This window comes from Schistocerca serialis, chromosome 3 (genome assembly GCF_023864345.2).
Source record: "Schistocerca serialis cubense isolate TAMUIC-IGC-003099 chromosome 3, iqSchSeri2.2, whole genome shotgun sequence".
In the NCBI taxonomy this organism is placed as follows: Eukaryota; Metazoa; Arthropoda; class Insecta; order Orthoptera; family Acrididae; genus Schistocerca; species Schistocerca serialis.
The window spans coordinates 789,139,172-789,155,718 of record NC_064640.1 but is presented as its reverse complement, the minus strand read 5'-3'; the positions used below and the strand labels follow the sequence as shown (position 1 = coordinate 789,155,718).

The following is a 16,547-nucleotide window of genomic DNA, read 5'->3' as shown; positions in this document are numbered from 1 at the left end:
GCGTTTAGTGGCAGCGGTAGCGAAGAAGCGGCGGCGGCCGCATCGGTTTGAATGGTACGTTGACCCTGGACGAGCTGTCCAAGGGCATCCAGTAACGCCTGCGTCTGCTGATTCTGCAAGCGATAAAATTCGGACAGTACATCTGGAGAATGTGGCGAAGCCATGACACAAGTAAATGTAAGCAATCAGAACACTGTAAATCGTCGCCAATGTTGTAAACGAATTAATACAAACTCTTTTGCTCGTCGCCAATAAATGTTGTGTCGGTAGCTGGGCCGACACCGTGAAGTTGAGATGGCTGAAAATGAACTCTAGACTAACGCTGTAGCCGATAGGGCACGCACGGCTAAAGCAAACGGGCGTGAAGTCTGGAACATGAGAACTTATAAATGAATAAGAAGAAAAGTATGTAGATGCTTATTACTTATCTTTTAATTGTTCTTTGGAATACATCTCTCTTGAATACTCGTAAGCTATAGGCACTGATACAACTGGCGCCTTGCTAGGTGGTCGCTATTAACTTAGCTGAAGGCTATTCTGTCTCTCGGCTAATGAGAGCGAAAGGCTTCGTACATCTGGTCGGTAGCTAGGTTCTCATACAACTGGGCGATAGCTAGGTTCTCGTACAACTGGGGTGAGTCCACTCTCGTATCACGAGACCTGCCTTGGTGGTGGCGCTAGGTCTGCGATCACAGTGGCGACACGCGGGTCCGACATGTACTACATGGACCGCGGCCGATTTAAGCTACCACCTAGCAAGTGTGGTGTCTGGCGGTGACACCACAGTTTACATCACAGAACTCCTTCTTGATGTTATGATTTTTTCCCGCCAGTGTATAATCGTTGTTGACACCGGTGACACTCCCTACCATCGAGTCTAAGACACACTGAAAGTGTATTGGAGCCATCGTAAATTATGCCCACATCCAAGGCGTTCACATCTCTGTGGACTCCAAGACGTGCTCAGTAGTAAGACAGGAAAGAAAGACGAGTTTAAAGTCCCGCCGATTACTAAGTCATTAGACACAGAGTACAAGCTCGGATTGGGGAAAAATAGTGTACAAAATTGGCCTTGCCCTTTACAAAGGTACAAACCCGGCTTTTGCTGTAAGCAATCTAAGGAATCGCAACAAAATCTAAATGTGAATAGGCTGTCGTTCCACCATCAGGCTGAAGCGTGTTCTGTTGGCAAGTTGGATGTGCTTTTTTGCGTGCTCGGACCATCAAATCAGATTGTATCAACATTTAGGGCAACTCATCAGTTTGTACAAATTCTCCTTTCTTCGAGCATGAAGTGGTGGTGTCCGAGTGCCCCTACTAATCTTTGTTCTAAGTGGTGTGCTCTGAGTAGAGACACATAGCTGGATGGTGGCTTCTGCACCCCAAAGTGAGAAGGTGATTTTGATGGTATGAAAGAAAACATGAACAACTTTCAGCGAAGATGTTTTCCCAAACTCCACAGAATAAGCAGAAGCAATGAAAAATAAACACCTACATGTTTTACGTCCTCAAGGCTACGTTTTCAAAACTAATTCTGTTTATTAGCCGAGTCAAGCATTTCAAACAAGTAACCATTTGCTGATTATCTGAAAAATATCAGAAAAAGTGGATCCATGAAAGCCATTTTCATTCCAATTCGTCTCTCCAACTTTTGCCTGCAGTGGACTAAGTGGTAGCCGTACGACTTAAAATACCAAGTTTCCTTCTCAGAACATGAGTGCTACAAGAAAATGAAATGGAGTGATCTATGGCATTGCTGGCCGTGACGTCCCAACCGTGGAAGTTCGGGCGCCGAGTGCGAGTCTTCTTGCAGTCAATGTCACATTGGGCGACTCGAGTGCCGGTGATGAGGATGAAAGGATAATAAGGACAAACACAACTCCCAGTCCACGACTGGAGAAAATTTCAAACCCAGCTGGGAATCGAACCCGGGCCCGCTGCATTTTTGTTTCTTTGTTTTGTTCGGTGTTGTTCGTTGCATTTGGTCTGGCCGGACTTCATATGACATCCGTTCAAGTTGATCGTTGATTCCTTTACTCAGTTTTTTTATTACATAGGGCCACGGCCTCACTGACTGAACACGCTGACCTACCGTGCCGGCTTTTTTTTTTTTTCCTTGTTCGTTGCATTTGTTCGGTACGGACGTCCCATTACACCTGTTCAAGTCTATCGATGATCCATTCACTCGGTTTCTTTATTACAGAAAGCAGCTGACCCTCTGACCTAGCACGCAACATCTGAGGTCATCTGTCCCCTAGACTTAGAACAACTTAAACCTAACTAACCTAAGGACATCACACACATCCATGCCCGAGGCAGGATTCAAATCTGCGACCGTAGCAGCAGCGCGGTTCCGGACTGAAGCGCCTAGAACCGCTCGACCACGGCGGCCGGCTGTTCATGTAGTGTTAATAAGATTAGATATCTCAGTCAAATGACACAATGATGTAGAAGATGTCATAATATATTGGAAACTCAAAATAAACAAAACATGATAACAAAACATTGGACTGCTCAATTACAGGATGAAAAATAATAGCATTGAATGGACGCAATATGAATTTAATTTGTTTCACAATTATTAACGAGGGACGAGGACAGGGGCAACGGCCTTGCCGCAGTGGATACACCGGTTCCCATCAGATCACAGAAGTTAAGCGCTGTCGGGCGTGGTCGGCACCTGGATGGGTGACCATCCGGGCCGCCACGCACTGTTGCCTTTTTTCGAGGTGCACTCAGCCTTGTGATGCCAATTGAGGAGCTACTTGACCGAATAGTAGCGGCTCCGGTCAAAGAAAACCATCATAACAACCGGGAGAGCTGTATGCTGACCACACGCCCCTTCTATCCGCATCCTCAGCTGAGGATGACACTTCGGTCGGATGGTCCCGATGGGCCACTTGTGGCCTGAAGACGGAGTGCTTTTTTTTTACGAGGACAAGAAGATTGTAACCATCCAGACATTAGCTAGGAATGATTTGAGGTAACCATAGAAAACAAAACTGAGGACCGTTGTATTAGGACAAACGAGTCTAAATCCATATGATTTAAATTATAATACACTGCATCAATAACTTTTTTGATGAATGAAATAAAGCTTGTACCCGGTTTCTTCGAGCACCTGTAATTGTTCCCAGGGCATTAAAGAGCATCACAATAATTCTATAGACCCCGCATATGAGCAATATTGTATAGTACTAAATCAGTTTTATTAAAATGCATCCCCATAGCACAGTTATGAAAAATTAAAGTGTTTTTGTAGGGTAAAGGAGTTTCCTAGAGGAAACAGTTTTGGGAGGTACCTCGTTTTGTGCTAAAGGACGTCCTCACAATACGAAAATTCTCAGTACGGTGCCTTTCATTGACTGTCTACTCCGGTACGTTTTATATACACTGAGGTGACAAAAGCCATCAGATACCTCCGAATATCTTGTCGGATCTCCTTTTGCCCGGTGTAGTGCAGCAGCTGAACGTAGCGTGGACTCGACGAGTCATTCAAAGTCGACTGCAGAAATATTGAGCCATGCTGCCTCTATAGCTGTCCATTATAATGAAAGTGTTGCTGGTGCGGGATTTTGTGCGCAAACGGACCTCTCGATTATGTCCCATTAATGTTCGATGGGATTCATATAAGGCGATCTGGGTGTGCAAATCATTCGTTAGAATTGTCCAGAATGTTCTGCAAACCTATCGCCAACAACGCATCGTTGTTTGGGAACATGAAGTCCAAGAATGGCTGAAAATGGTCTCCAAGCAGTCAAACCATTTCAAACCAGAGGGACCAGTCCATTCCACGTAAATACAGCCCACACCATTATGGGGCCACCATCAGCTTTCACAATGGCTTCGTGGGGTCTGTGCCACACTCGAACCCATACCATCAGCTCTTACCAACTGAGATCGGGACTCACCTGTCCAGTCACGGTTTTCCAGTGTATAGGGTCCAACCGAAGTGGCCAAGAAACCAGGAGAGGCGCTGCAGACACTTGCGTCGGTCGTTTGCTGCCATAGCCCATTAACGCCAAATTTGGCCTCACTGACCTAACGGATTCGTTCGTCGTACGTCCTAAATTAATTTCTGTGGTTATTTCACGCAGTGTTACTTTCTGTTAGCACTAAAAACTACGCAAACATAGCTGCTTTCGGTCGTTAAGGGAAGACCGCTCGGCCACTGCGTTTTCCGTAGTGGGAGGTGTTGTCTGAAAATTTGTATTCTCGGGACATTCTTACGTTGTGGATCTCGCAATATTGAATTCTCGAACGATATCAGAAATGGAATATCTCAAGCGTCTAGCTCCAACTACCATTCTGCGTTTAAAGTCTTTTTAATACCCATTGTGCGGCCATAATAAAGTTGGAAACCTTTTCACATGTATCACCCGAATACAAGTAACAGCTCCATCAATGCACTGTCCTTGTACTACTTATGTACTCGATTCTACTGCCGTCTGTATACATGTATACCGCTATTCCATGTCTTTTCTCACCTCACTGTAAGATGACATTGTGAACCACATATCTCGTAAGGTAATGGATGTACTGTGATGACATAGAAATAATCCCAAATTAATCAAAGAGAGGCCTCGACGGATTCCTTTGAAGAAATCATCCTCATATTGGGTTATGAACACATAGAGAAATCTCAAAAATTCTCAGATGTAATGACCAAAAGCAGTCTACAGCCTCTCTCGCTATCGCGGCTCTCCCGTGGACACTCTTAGCTCTTCCGTTCACCTTTCTGTGCTAACACCCGTTTCACGTCATATTACTGTGGAAAGTTAGCTCCGAAACTTGGCCTTGTTCATTGATTCCCGAAGTTTTCTATCGCTGATGCCGAAACGAAATCTTAATGGCTTTTTCCTTTATGTAAAGTGCAAAATATCGCTAACAGAACTGCCAAATTTAAGTTTTCCCCATCTGTGGAGAAGGAAGGGTCTGATGTAGCATACGTCATATAGACACCGTGACCCACTATCGACGGCACTGAATTTTCGTCGTGTTAGTAATACACACAGAGGTCTTTTTACCAATCGTTAAGGCTGTAGTTTACAGTGAAGGGCAATCTTAGCAAAATATAGGCCCCTTTACCCATTCCCCTGATGATATGCTTTCCAGATGTGTACGAAACGTTTGGTTTTCCAACATACTCCATAAATCTAAACAACTGCGGATATTTTAGTAAGATTCTCGCTTCTGGTTATTTGTGTTACTTATCCGCATCAGAGGTGAGATGTCACTCACGACGTCAATGAGAAACTTTTATGATTCTTTCTGGCTTTGCTTGTTGTAGCTCGTCTACAGTACGGTGTTCTATATCCAATCGAGCCACCACGTCAGCCGGAGTACACGCACGCGATACGGTCCGGGCTGGCCATGAACGCGCCCGCTTCAATTACTGGCGATTAACTGCGCGGGCACTTGGGCTCAGGGCGTGCCTGCTGGAGGCCCGTCTCGGCGAGAACGTCCACAAATATCTGACCTGCTCCCGGCCTCGCCTTTGCCCTTCTTGTGCGTCCTCTCCTTCTAGATGCAGGTAATACCATTATAATCTGGATAAGCATCTGGTCCCTATTCACCTCTCAGACGAAGCAATAATCGTCACAGTATCAGCGATACATGTATGAGCAGAAGCAAATATTCATGACACCGGAGAACAGAAACCTCGTCTTAATAGGTAACACAGACAATAGTTTTACTAGTTTCAAGTGTAGTTTTTTTTTAAATTCTTCTCGCGAAATAAGTGTTCCGTATTTGTATCTCAAGAACGCCTCTGGACTTTACGCAAATTATTACATACCTGTCCGCTACCAAAATACATTCAGCCATGAAGACGAGGTACGAAACAAAGCCCCAGGAAAAGATAACGATCTCGGGAACCTATAAAATGATAGAAATGAATCGAAGAAGAACAGTTACATTTGTCCTTGTTTTAAATGCGTATATCATAAAAAGTTAGAATATCGATGGATAGCGTCTTGATCTTTTGTATGTGATTTGTACGCGTTACTGGTTCGTCGAGGTCTTTGTGCCTCGTATGGAGGTAAAAGAAAGACCACTTGCCTATCCAAATTATACAGGGTGTTTCAGTAAAAGCGTTTAAAGCTGGAACTGTAAGTGTGAGCTGCTACACTGGACATAATGATACACTGAACATGTCGTCTGCAACGTCAGCGTGAGGAGTTACGGACATATACCTGTTTGACAGGAATAAGATGTCCTGAGCGATTGCGTATTGCACGCTATGACAGGCACCGTTGCAAAACAGGATGATACAATTAACGGCGCAGAGTTGGCACAGAGGACCTATCCAATCGTAACGGTTACTTAAACTACCGACAACAAATTTCGATGCAGATATTGCTACAGTCTACGATATTCTGCTGCCCATGTTCGAATGTTGAAATGCGTGTTGCGTATTAGTTTTTCAAGCAGCAAGAATTCTGGCAAAGAGGTCCATGCCTGGGTTCAAAAGGATCTCATACGCAAGCGATTTCATAGAGCAGCGTAGTAAATAATTTAGTGGGTCCTCCAGGTAGCAATCTAGTGGATCACGAAACGTAGCAATAATGAATGTAATACTGGGAACTATCCACTAGGCTGTGGCTAAGACATTTATCAGAAGTACTCTTCTTCGACTAGTGTTAGCTACGCAAGGTTTGCCGGATAGCTTTTGTGAAGTTTGGAAGGTAGGAGAGAGGTGCCAGTGGCAGTAAAGCTGTGAAATCAGGTTGTGAGCTCTATCAGCATAGCTCGGTAGGGCATTTACTCTCGAAGGGTAAAGGTTGCGGTCTCGAGTCTCGGCCCGGCACACTGTTTTAATCTGCCAGGATGATTGTGGACCGCTACGATAAAGATTGTAGGTGCGCGGTCAATCTTTGACTTAAATGCAATGGTGCGTACTCCAACCGCACAGTCAAAAGATGTTGCACGATCCGCGCGCTCAGATGGCTATTCAGGCTGACGTATAAGAGATATGGCTCAATTACAATACCAGTGCAGATATTTACATAAAACTGTACATGTTCAAGTATTTCGACCGCATTGTTAGGTTAGTCTCATCCCAAATGTGAATCTTCCTCTTTTCTGAATGGCATGAGAGATGGACGTTAATCTAGTGATAAAGAGCATGAAGTGCAGATTGTCCATTATTGCAGAAACCAATGACACACATCATCATCCGCGATGTGCAGGAACTACACCCTCTAAATTCATTACACAAGCAGTTTCATGTACTCCTTTGGTGGAGTACACTTCGACAAGATCTACTCCTGAAAGGCAGATCTAGAGAGCATCATAGCTGATCTTTTCGTGATTATAACGAACCGTTCACCCATAACTGCCGATCCACAGTTTCGGAGAACGCCTGCTGGGATTTCATTAGCCGTGCAGGCTCTCTGTAGCAAGGGTGTAGCCAACTTCGTCTCTACCGTCCCACCCTACGAATGAAAGGAATTGCGTGAATTGCTTTCACACATACACATTTCGGCGCTTTAGCGAAGGCTAGACTGCCTCCGTGATCGTAGGTGCAGCATAAAGGGTTGGGTTGTTTGGGGGAAGAGACCAAACTACGAGGTCATCGGTCTCATCGGATTAGGGAAGGACTGGGAAGGAAGTCGGCCGTGCCCTTTCAAAGGAACCATCCCGGCATTTGTCTGGAGCGATTTAGGGAAATCACGGAAAACCTAAATCTGGATGGCCGGACGCGGGATTGAACCGTCATCCTCCCGAATGCGAGTCCAGTGTGCTAACCACTGCGCCACCTCGCTCGGTCCTGCATCATAAAGGCACGTGTTTATATCCATATTTTCTTTCGCTGGCCTCGCAAATGATATTTCATCCGTACCTTTGCCCAGTGTAACAGACTCTGTAGTTTCAGTTTTGCACTCTTTTTCTAAACAGACTGCACTGAAATTCCTGTACCTATATTATTTAATAAAGCATTCTCGAATTTCTTGCTGCGTCAAGTAAATGGCGGAGACGATGGCGGTAATAGCCGAATGTTTGAGGCTTTACCTGTTTCCGACGCGGGAAGAAAACCGAGAATGTTTGATACGAGAATGTCGTCGCGAAAAATTTGGTTCTGATGTTGTGTCTGATGTTTTAGGTGGCGTGCAGAGAAGTGACGGCAGGTGGTTGGCCCGCGATCCGGGCGGCAGCAGCGGCAGCCGCGCTTGCGTCATGCACTGAACAATTCGTTCCCAGGCAGCCGGCGTCAGGCAATTGTGTGCGCCTCCCGCCAGGCCGCTCTTCACTCTTATGTAATTCGCCGTCAAGTTGGCAGCAGTACATCTGGAACCGAACGTGTGTTTACCAACGCTCCGCTGGACTCGGGCGAGTGTTTCCCGACCAGAGCGCGTCAGTCCGCCCGCGGTCGGCCGCCGCTGCGAGCGTTTCCGCCCGCGCCTCTGTCGACGCTCCGCGCCGCGTGCTCGCCATTACTACGGCCTTTCCTTCTCAATACACTCCGTTCCGAGGGTCCTACTTTTGACGGTCTGACCAGGTCTGTCGTTCCGCAAACGTGCTAGAGACGACAAGATATTTTAAAACCTTTCTGGATTTCCAGTGAATTTTGGTTGGTAGAGTGTTCTTCCTTCGTGTCTGTTATGAGTTGACAGTTTTGTCCTGTAGGTGCAGTCTTACGTTACGTCCGAGCCATAATTCGAGAACAAGAAGGTTAGGAAAACGTTGGACAATATCATGTAATAGCTTATCTCACTACTACGACGGTCGTGTGGGAAAGTACCCCTACATAGTGTCCTTTGGTAGCCTTTTTAGAGAAATTGTACCTGTCCCTGCCTTCAGTAGAAAGGGGGAAATAATCGGAAACAAGTATTTGTGTACTAGGTCGGAGTTGCAGAGTCTCTGTAACAACACAATCGAGTAGTAGAGGATCAACGGCAGCCGGTAGTGAGGTATACGTGTGACAAATGCAGGATGGGCGCAGACGCTCAGTAGCGTAGCGTAGTGTGAGTGTGAAGAGAAGCGAGCAGAATGTGCGGACCGCGAGTGCGCTGAGACCGGCCATGAGCCGGCTGCAGGTCCCCGAGCTGCGCCTGCCGACGCAGGCGTGCTCTGCCAGCGACGCGGAGTCGCAGCCAGCGACGCCGTCCCCCACGTCGCCGGACGCGTCGGCCAGCGCGTCGCCGTGCACGTCGCCGTCGCAGCAGCAGCACAGCACGCCCGCGCCGCCGCTCACGCTGGCGCTGCCGCAGCACAACGCGTCGTCGCTGCTGGCGCCACCGCAATCTGCTGCGGGCGCCCCGCGTCGCAGGCACTCCTGGATCTGCAGGTTAGGCGCGCTTCCGCCGCAGCGCTCTCCACCGTCCTTTTCTTTTAAAATAATCTTCGCGATTTTTCTGCTCTAAATTAAGATCCGAACCTCCGACAACATCCTTCAGTGATGTTCAGGAAAGCAAATCAGTGATAGCCGCTTCCGTACATATAAATTATGTTGTGGACTTTCTTGTAACCAGACATCAAACTGGCGTCAGTGTATTACTTTCACACTCATGTATGTGGGCAAGGTGAAAATGTTAAAAGTTTACGAGCAATCGTCCATATTCTTAAGCTCGAAATATACCGGGTGATCAAAAAGTCAGTTGTTGTTGTTGCTGTCTTCAGTCCTGAGACTGGTTTGGTGCAGCTCTCCATGCTACTCTATCCTGCGCAAGCTTCAATACTTCCAGAAACGACTTCCTGAAACTTAAATCTATACTTGATGTTAACAAATTTCTCTTCTTCAGAAACGCTTTCCTTCCCATTGCCAGTCTACATTTTGTATCCTTTCTACTTCGACCATCATTAGTTATTTTGCTCCCCAAATAGCAAAACTCCTTTACTACTTTAAGTGTCTCATTTCCTAATCTAATACCCTCAACATCACCCGACTTAATTCGACTACATTCCATTATCCTCGTTTTGCTTTTGTTGATGTTCATCTTATATCCTCCTTTCAAGACACTGTCCATTCTGTTCAACAGCTCTTCCAGGTCCTTTGCTGCCTCTGACAAAAATACAATGCCATCGGCGAACCTCAAAGTTTTTATTTCTTCTCCATGGATTTAAAAAAAAAGTCAGTATAAAAAAGTCAGTATAAATTTGAAAACTGAATAAATCACTGAATAATGTAGATAGAGAGGTACAAATTGACACACATGCTTGGATTGACATGGGGTTTTATTAGAATCAAAAAATACAAACATTCAAAAAATGTCCGATAGATGGCGCTTCATCTGATCAGAAGAGCAATAATTAGCGTAACAAAATAAGACAAAGCAAAGATGATGTTCTTTACAGGAAATGATCAATATGTCCACCATCATTCCTCAACAATAGCTGTAGTCGAGGAATAATGTTGTGAACAGCACTGTAAAGCATGTCCGGAGTTATGGTGAGGCATTGGCGTCGAATGTTGTCTTTCAGCATCCCTAGAGATGTCGGTCGATCACGATACACTTGCGACTTCAGGTAACCCCAAAGCCAATAATCTCACGGAGTGAGGTCTGGCGGCCGAGCACACAATCATCACCAAACGACGCGCGCATGAGATCTTTCACGCGTCTAGCAATATGGGCTGTTTTTTTTTTTTTTTTTTTTGTTCTAATAAAACCCCATGTAATTCCAAGCATGTGTGTAAATTTTTACCTGTCTATCTACATTATTCCGTGTTTTATAAAGTTTTCAAATTTATACTGGCTTTTTGATCACCCGGTGTGTTGGTAACACCTGTCGCTTGCCGTAATGGGAAGTTACGACAGCTGAACGTCCCATTTATTAACCAGTTACGCAACGACGCTTTTCTTTAGAAATACTAGGTAGTTAACGTTACAACAGCCTCAACATGATAGGTGCTAGACGGCGATAAAATTGAATTTTCAGAGAAAGACATTCAGTTTGCGTGCGTAAATATAAAAAAACACAAATAAATAATAATTTAGCACTGTATTTTCGTTTTCTTCTTTCACCACATAATGATAGACTGATACAGGGCGTCCATATTAAAGGTCCAGTTTCAAAACGCTGTATAAATAGAACCACTGCTGAGAATAACGTAAAATTTGAACGGCATGTTATTGACGCAGACAGAAACGTCGTGGGAAAAAAAATTTACAAAGTTTTACCAATAGATGCCACTGTAAGCGTCTTAACGTAAGTGGGATCGGCTACAAATGACAGATGAATCACAATACGACAGCCATTGTTTGAGTTGCGTATTACACCATCCGTATTATTCAATGTGCATGCCTGCACAAGTTCAGCACTCAACAGTTGTGGCACCGTTAGTACGGTAAGCCCAGCCACCACGGCAAGGTCGTACCGCATCGGATGAGCAAAATCATTTTTTTTTATTTTCTCAGGCAAAACAACATCGGTCTTTAGTTGTCCTTGGACCAAAAGCCGCATAAAAAGCAAAATTACATCGGTTTATTTCTGTCATGAGACTGGCGCAAGACATGTTCAATACGCTGTCCACTCTTTCCTGTCATAAGCTGAAATCGAGAAACAGCATGTTTTCCACGACAGATCGGAGTACCTCGGCGGTCACATTCAGACTGTGCTGCCCTATGGGTGCCTTTGGTTCAGCTACGTTCGCAAATTCAGCACTGAACTCAACATATTTCAGATAACCCGGTAGCCAGAAATCACGCGGATTAAAATCGGGTGGTGTGTAGGTCCAAGCTGTAGGGAAATTACGGCTGACAATTCTAACATTTCCGAGGTGACTCTATAGCAGCCACTCCACTGACTTTGCAGTGAGCGGAGGAGTGACTTCTTACACAAAAATAATCCTACCCACGATTTCACGTTGTTTAATGGTTGGAATGACGTAGGTGTGCAAAAGAAAATGGTTCAAATGGCTCTGAGCACTATGGGACTTAACTGCTGTGGTCATCAGTCCCCTAGAACTTAGAACTACTTAAACCTAACTAACCTAAGGACATCACACACATCCATGCCCGAGGCAGGATTCGAACCTGCGACCGTAGCGGTCGTGCGGTTCCAGACTGTAGCGCCTAGAACCGCTCGGCCACACCGGCCGGCGTGCAAAAGACTCCCATAGCGTTTACCAGTAACGGTACAGGTAACAGGACGCTCAGCTCTCATCCCATCGGAAAACATACGATTCCGCCAACCCGGTCCCAAAATCACCTTTCCGGAATGAAGTGGTACCGGTTGATGTGCGTGCGGATTTTCCGTTTCCCATTTTCTGCGCTTCTGCGTATTGACATGTTTTTAGAGATGGATATGGTCCTCGTCTGTCCACAGAACGTTCTATGGCCATTCATTGTCTACTTCCTTGCAAGAAATTCCAGAGCGAACGTTTGTCTTCTTGGCAGTTCATCGGGAAGCCACTCCTGAACATGGTTGATTTTGTATGGATAGCAGTACAGAATGTTTGGTAAGATTTAATGTACGTACATTGCTTGCAGCCATGTCCAACGTTCAGGCAATTTTGTTTACACACCCCCACTCGATCCCTCCTGCAGTGCTGTGGTCACATCTTCGACAGACGTCGGATCAACTGCCTTCCTCCCACTACTACATTATACTTCAAGAGAACCTGCCTTTTCCAAATTTGTAATAATTTTCTACAGACCCTTATGAAACATCGGAGCAATGTCTTTTATCATACGTTTGGGTGACCGGAACTCTTGCAGGGCTACTGGTGCACAGGCACCATTATTGTAAGCGAGGTTTACCAATAGCTCGCGATCCTTCATGGACAGTCATGCTGGGCGTTCCGAACGCAAACAGGGAACAGCCTTGTGCCGACCGTCTGTTGGCGTGCATATTCTGCCGCTCACAGCATCATCTGATGATCACACTTCGGCAACTTTTTTTTATTCCTTGCAGTTTCCCCTTGGGTCAATAAAATGCTGTTCAAATTTGGCGTCATTCTGAGCAGTGGTTCATTCTCCAGTGTTCTGAAACTGTAACTTTCAGAGCTCTGTAAGCAAGTGAACAAAATATTATGGAAAATGGATCAATCAGCTCCAAAGATAACATAGGCCTCCCGCTATTAATAAATGACACACCCGTACGGAGCAAAAGCTGAAAATAAGGAAACAGCCGTTGCACAACACAAATAATTCGCATCATTTTGTGATTACAACCAAAATTCGTATATAAGGTGAAGTCATGCCTACAAAATAGCGAGAGAATGATATATATCAATTACAGAAGCAACAATAAGACGTAAAAACCGAAGGTGAAGAATAGGTCGTCCACAAAATAATATCAGTTCGTATGTTAGCTGCTTCAAGACTTATTTGGTTAACAACTGTTAATTAGCTGCCACATTATATCGTCCCACTGGCTGCCTGCAACTAGACACTGAGATGCATTGCCAACATCTGTTCCATAACACGAACGAGCAAAGTGTGCGGACACTGAAAACTTCTCCTCCTGCTAGCGAAAGCCTCCGTTTACTTAATCGAAATACACTTAGTTTACGACTTAGCCCTGTTTCAGAAGGATGCACATTTCATTGAGCAGCTTACATCCTTAAAGTGTAACAGGGGATGAACTTCACTTTTTCTGGTGCATGACCATCAGCTTCCATTTACTGCTTTGCCTGAAGTCTCGTTCCTGGCTCTAATAGTGTACTTAAAACCTATTCAGGTACATTGATTGATATGTCGTGTCTATGCTGGAAGGAGAAATTTCGAGGTTTATGACGTGTAACGACAATCTAAAATTCAAAGGTCTGATACTGAATGAAGATCTTTCATGAGTCAAACACTTATTTATTTTCGATTTTGATTGGTGCTAGGTGTTTTGAGCGAACGTCCTAAGCAGTAGGTGGTTGTACGTGAAATTAGGTTACACAGTTGCTATTTCTGTAGCCATTTGCCGGTTCACATATATGGGATTACTCTGCTATTCACAATAAAGTGCCTGACAGAGGGTTCAATGAACCACCTTCAAGCTGTCTCTACCGTTCCACTCTCGAACGGCGCGCCAGGAAAACGAGCACGAGCTTCCGATTGTGTCGGAGGTGCTGCAAACGATGTCCTAGACCATTTTCCATACTCATGAAGAAAACAAACAGAGGGAATATGCATGTGCATGGTCTACCTGCCTTTAAACACAGAAAGTGGCGCCCTTGTGGCACGTTGATGGATGAGACTTTCACACATGATGTCTGGGAGTCTCCAGACACGTCCTTCGTCTGGAATCTTATTGGCTGGAGGAGAAATGTCTTCAGTGATGAGTCCCGCTTCGAACTGACCCTAGGCGGCCGCGGTGGACGTGCGGTTCTAGGCGCTGCAGTCCGGACCTGCGGGACTGCTTCGGTCGCAGGTTCGAATCCTGCCTCAGGCATGGATGTGTGTGATGTCCTTAAGGTTAGTTAGGTTTAAGCAGTTCTAAGTTCTGGGGGGCTGATGACCTAAGATTTTAAGTCCCATAGTGCTCAGAGCCATCACGAAATGACCCCAATGACTAGCGAAGACGTTTCTAGAGACGCTCTGCGGGGGTGTGGGATAACAAGCTGACTGTCACCCTGCCTCGTGATGACAGGGTGTTGTGTGATGTCCTTAGGTTAGTTAGGTTTTAGTAGTTCTAAGTTCTAGGGGACTGATGACCATAGATGTTAAGTCTCATAGTGTTCAGAACCATTTGAACCATTTTTGACTGTCACCCGCCATACGACCCGACAACCAGGGGTGATGGCCTGGGGTGCCCTTTCTTTTCGTAGCAGGACCCCTTTGGCTGTCATCCGCGTCGCCCTTATATCACAACGGGACGTTGACGATATTCTGCGCCCCGATTTGTTTTTCTTCATGGCAAACCATCCTGGGATTACATTTCTGCAAGATAATGCCCGCCCATACTGATTGTAGTCATGCTTGCCAAACCCTTCTGTGGCCAGAAAGGTCGCTGGATTGCTCCCCAATTGAGAGCGTTTGAATTTTTGGAGTATTTTTGGCAGGACCCTCTAACCAGCTCGGGATTTTGACGATCTAACGCTAAAATTGGGCAGAATTTGCCATGATATCCCTCAGGAGGACATCCACCATCTCTGTCAGTCAATGCTAACCCGAATAACTGATTGCATAAGGACCAGATGTGGGCCAACATGTTGTTTTGCTAAGTTTCTGAAACTCTTTCTGTAGAATAAATCAGCGAATTTTTCGGAAATTTTTAGTAAAGTAATAAGTCACTAGTTGTGTTTTACTGTAGATTTTCCGTTACAAACCACATTCAACAATGCGAATTCAAACGTTAATCCGTTTTGCATTTACTATAGAGAGATGCTGTTTGATAATAGAGTTAATAGGATTTCATGGCTACAGTCTTCAGTAATGCGGACTCAGTCATTTAAAACACGGGCACTTAATCTCCACATTGTTTTCACTTTTTGCCTGTGAATATCGGTCTTCAACTAACCCCATAATTAGTGGAGAAAGACCGGATGATCATTCCGACGTAGGAAACGCAATAAATTTGAAATAACTGCGTATCTAAAATCATTATGTGTAGGTCACATGTTTACATGGTGTTTACCTTTACTCAAACCCACGTTTTACCCTCCTATACTATTTTCCATCATGAGATTTTCTGCAGTTTAACAGCTTCGACTAATTTTATCGATATCCAAATGACGATCTCATTCATACTTCTCTGACCGTATCAATCGCCATCCGTGTTTATTCAGGTCACAAAGCCTGTTTTGTAGCTGCTGTTTAGACAAAGGCTACCGTGTTCTCGGTTCTGTGTGGGATAATCCTCCCCACGTCGGTTTTTCCACTATGGGTGTCCCTGATTTACCTCTACAGTTACCTACGATTCTGCTCCAGCTGGCAGATGTTACAACACATCCCATGTAAAATAAATTGATCATAGAGGGCAAGCTACTGTAGAACAATAAACTAAGCTCCTCGTATACTATCTGGAATAATATGCATTGCTTCATTAAAAGCTATGTGATCTTGGCTCGGACATTATTGACAAGAGCATAATTATATACGGATTGAACAGCCACTATTAGTTTATACATGCAGTCCAAGATGGATGGAACGCATGCCTACGACAGGAATGTTGTGTCTGGCTAGGGCCTCGCTGTTTGACAGGCGCCACTTAAGGTTATTTAAGGAAGTGATATACTTCTGTCCCACTGTTGCTTAACTATCATGCGCTGTATTGGGCTCCTTTGGCTCCCCTGCGATGTGTTCGGGCCGGTATCTGTTACATCAGAGATATCGTTGGCAATTGAAATCGTATTTCCTCCTCAACAAGTAATGTAATTACAGTTTTTGTATTACTAATCTGTTTAGTACAACTGTTGAGCATTACGTCCAAGAACTTGTGAAATTTGGCACATCCCACTTAGGGGCTAACAACTCTTCTTGTGAGCACGTGCGTGTCGAGCATGGTGCCCAAAGCCATAACAGAACTATCTTCCCAGGCTTCACTCTTTTCTCAGGGTTCATTTACAGGATAGATTCATTGTTGACCACCTAGCTTGCTCGTAGAACAGCGAAGATGGCTTTTCCCTCTTTTTTTTATTTACTTGACACCACTTTTCTAGGTTAACTGATATT

At 45.0% G+C, this 16,547-nt stretch overlaps 1 pseudogene; it reads left to right on the top strand.

Annotated features, from left to right (window-relative positions):
• The first annotated feature begins 2,602 nt into the window (after window positions 1–2,602).
• LOC126471824 (5S ribosomal RNA) lies at window positions 2,603–2,720 on the top strand (annotated as a pseudogene).
• Window positions 2,721–16,547: the final 13,827 nt, after the last annotated feature.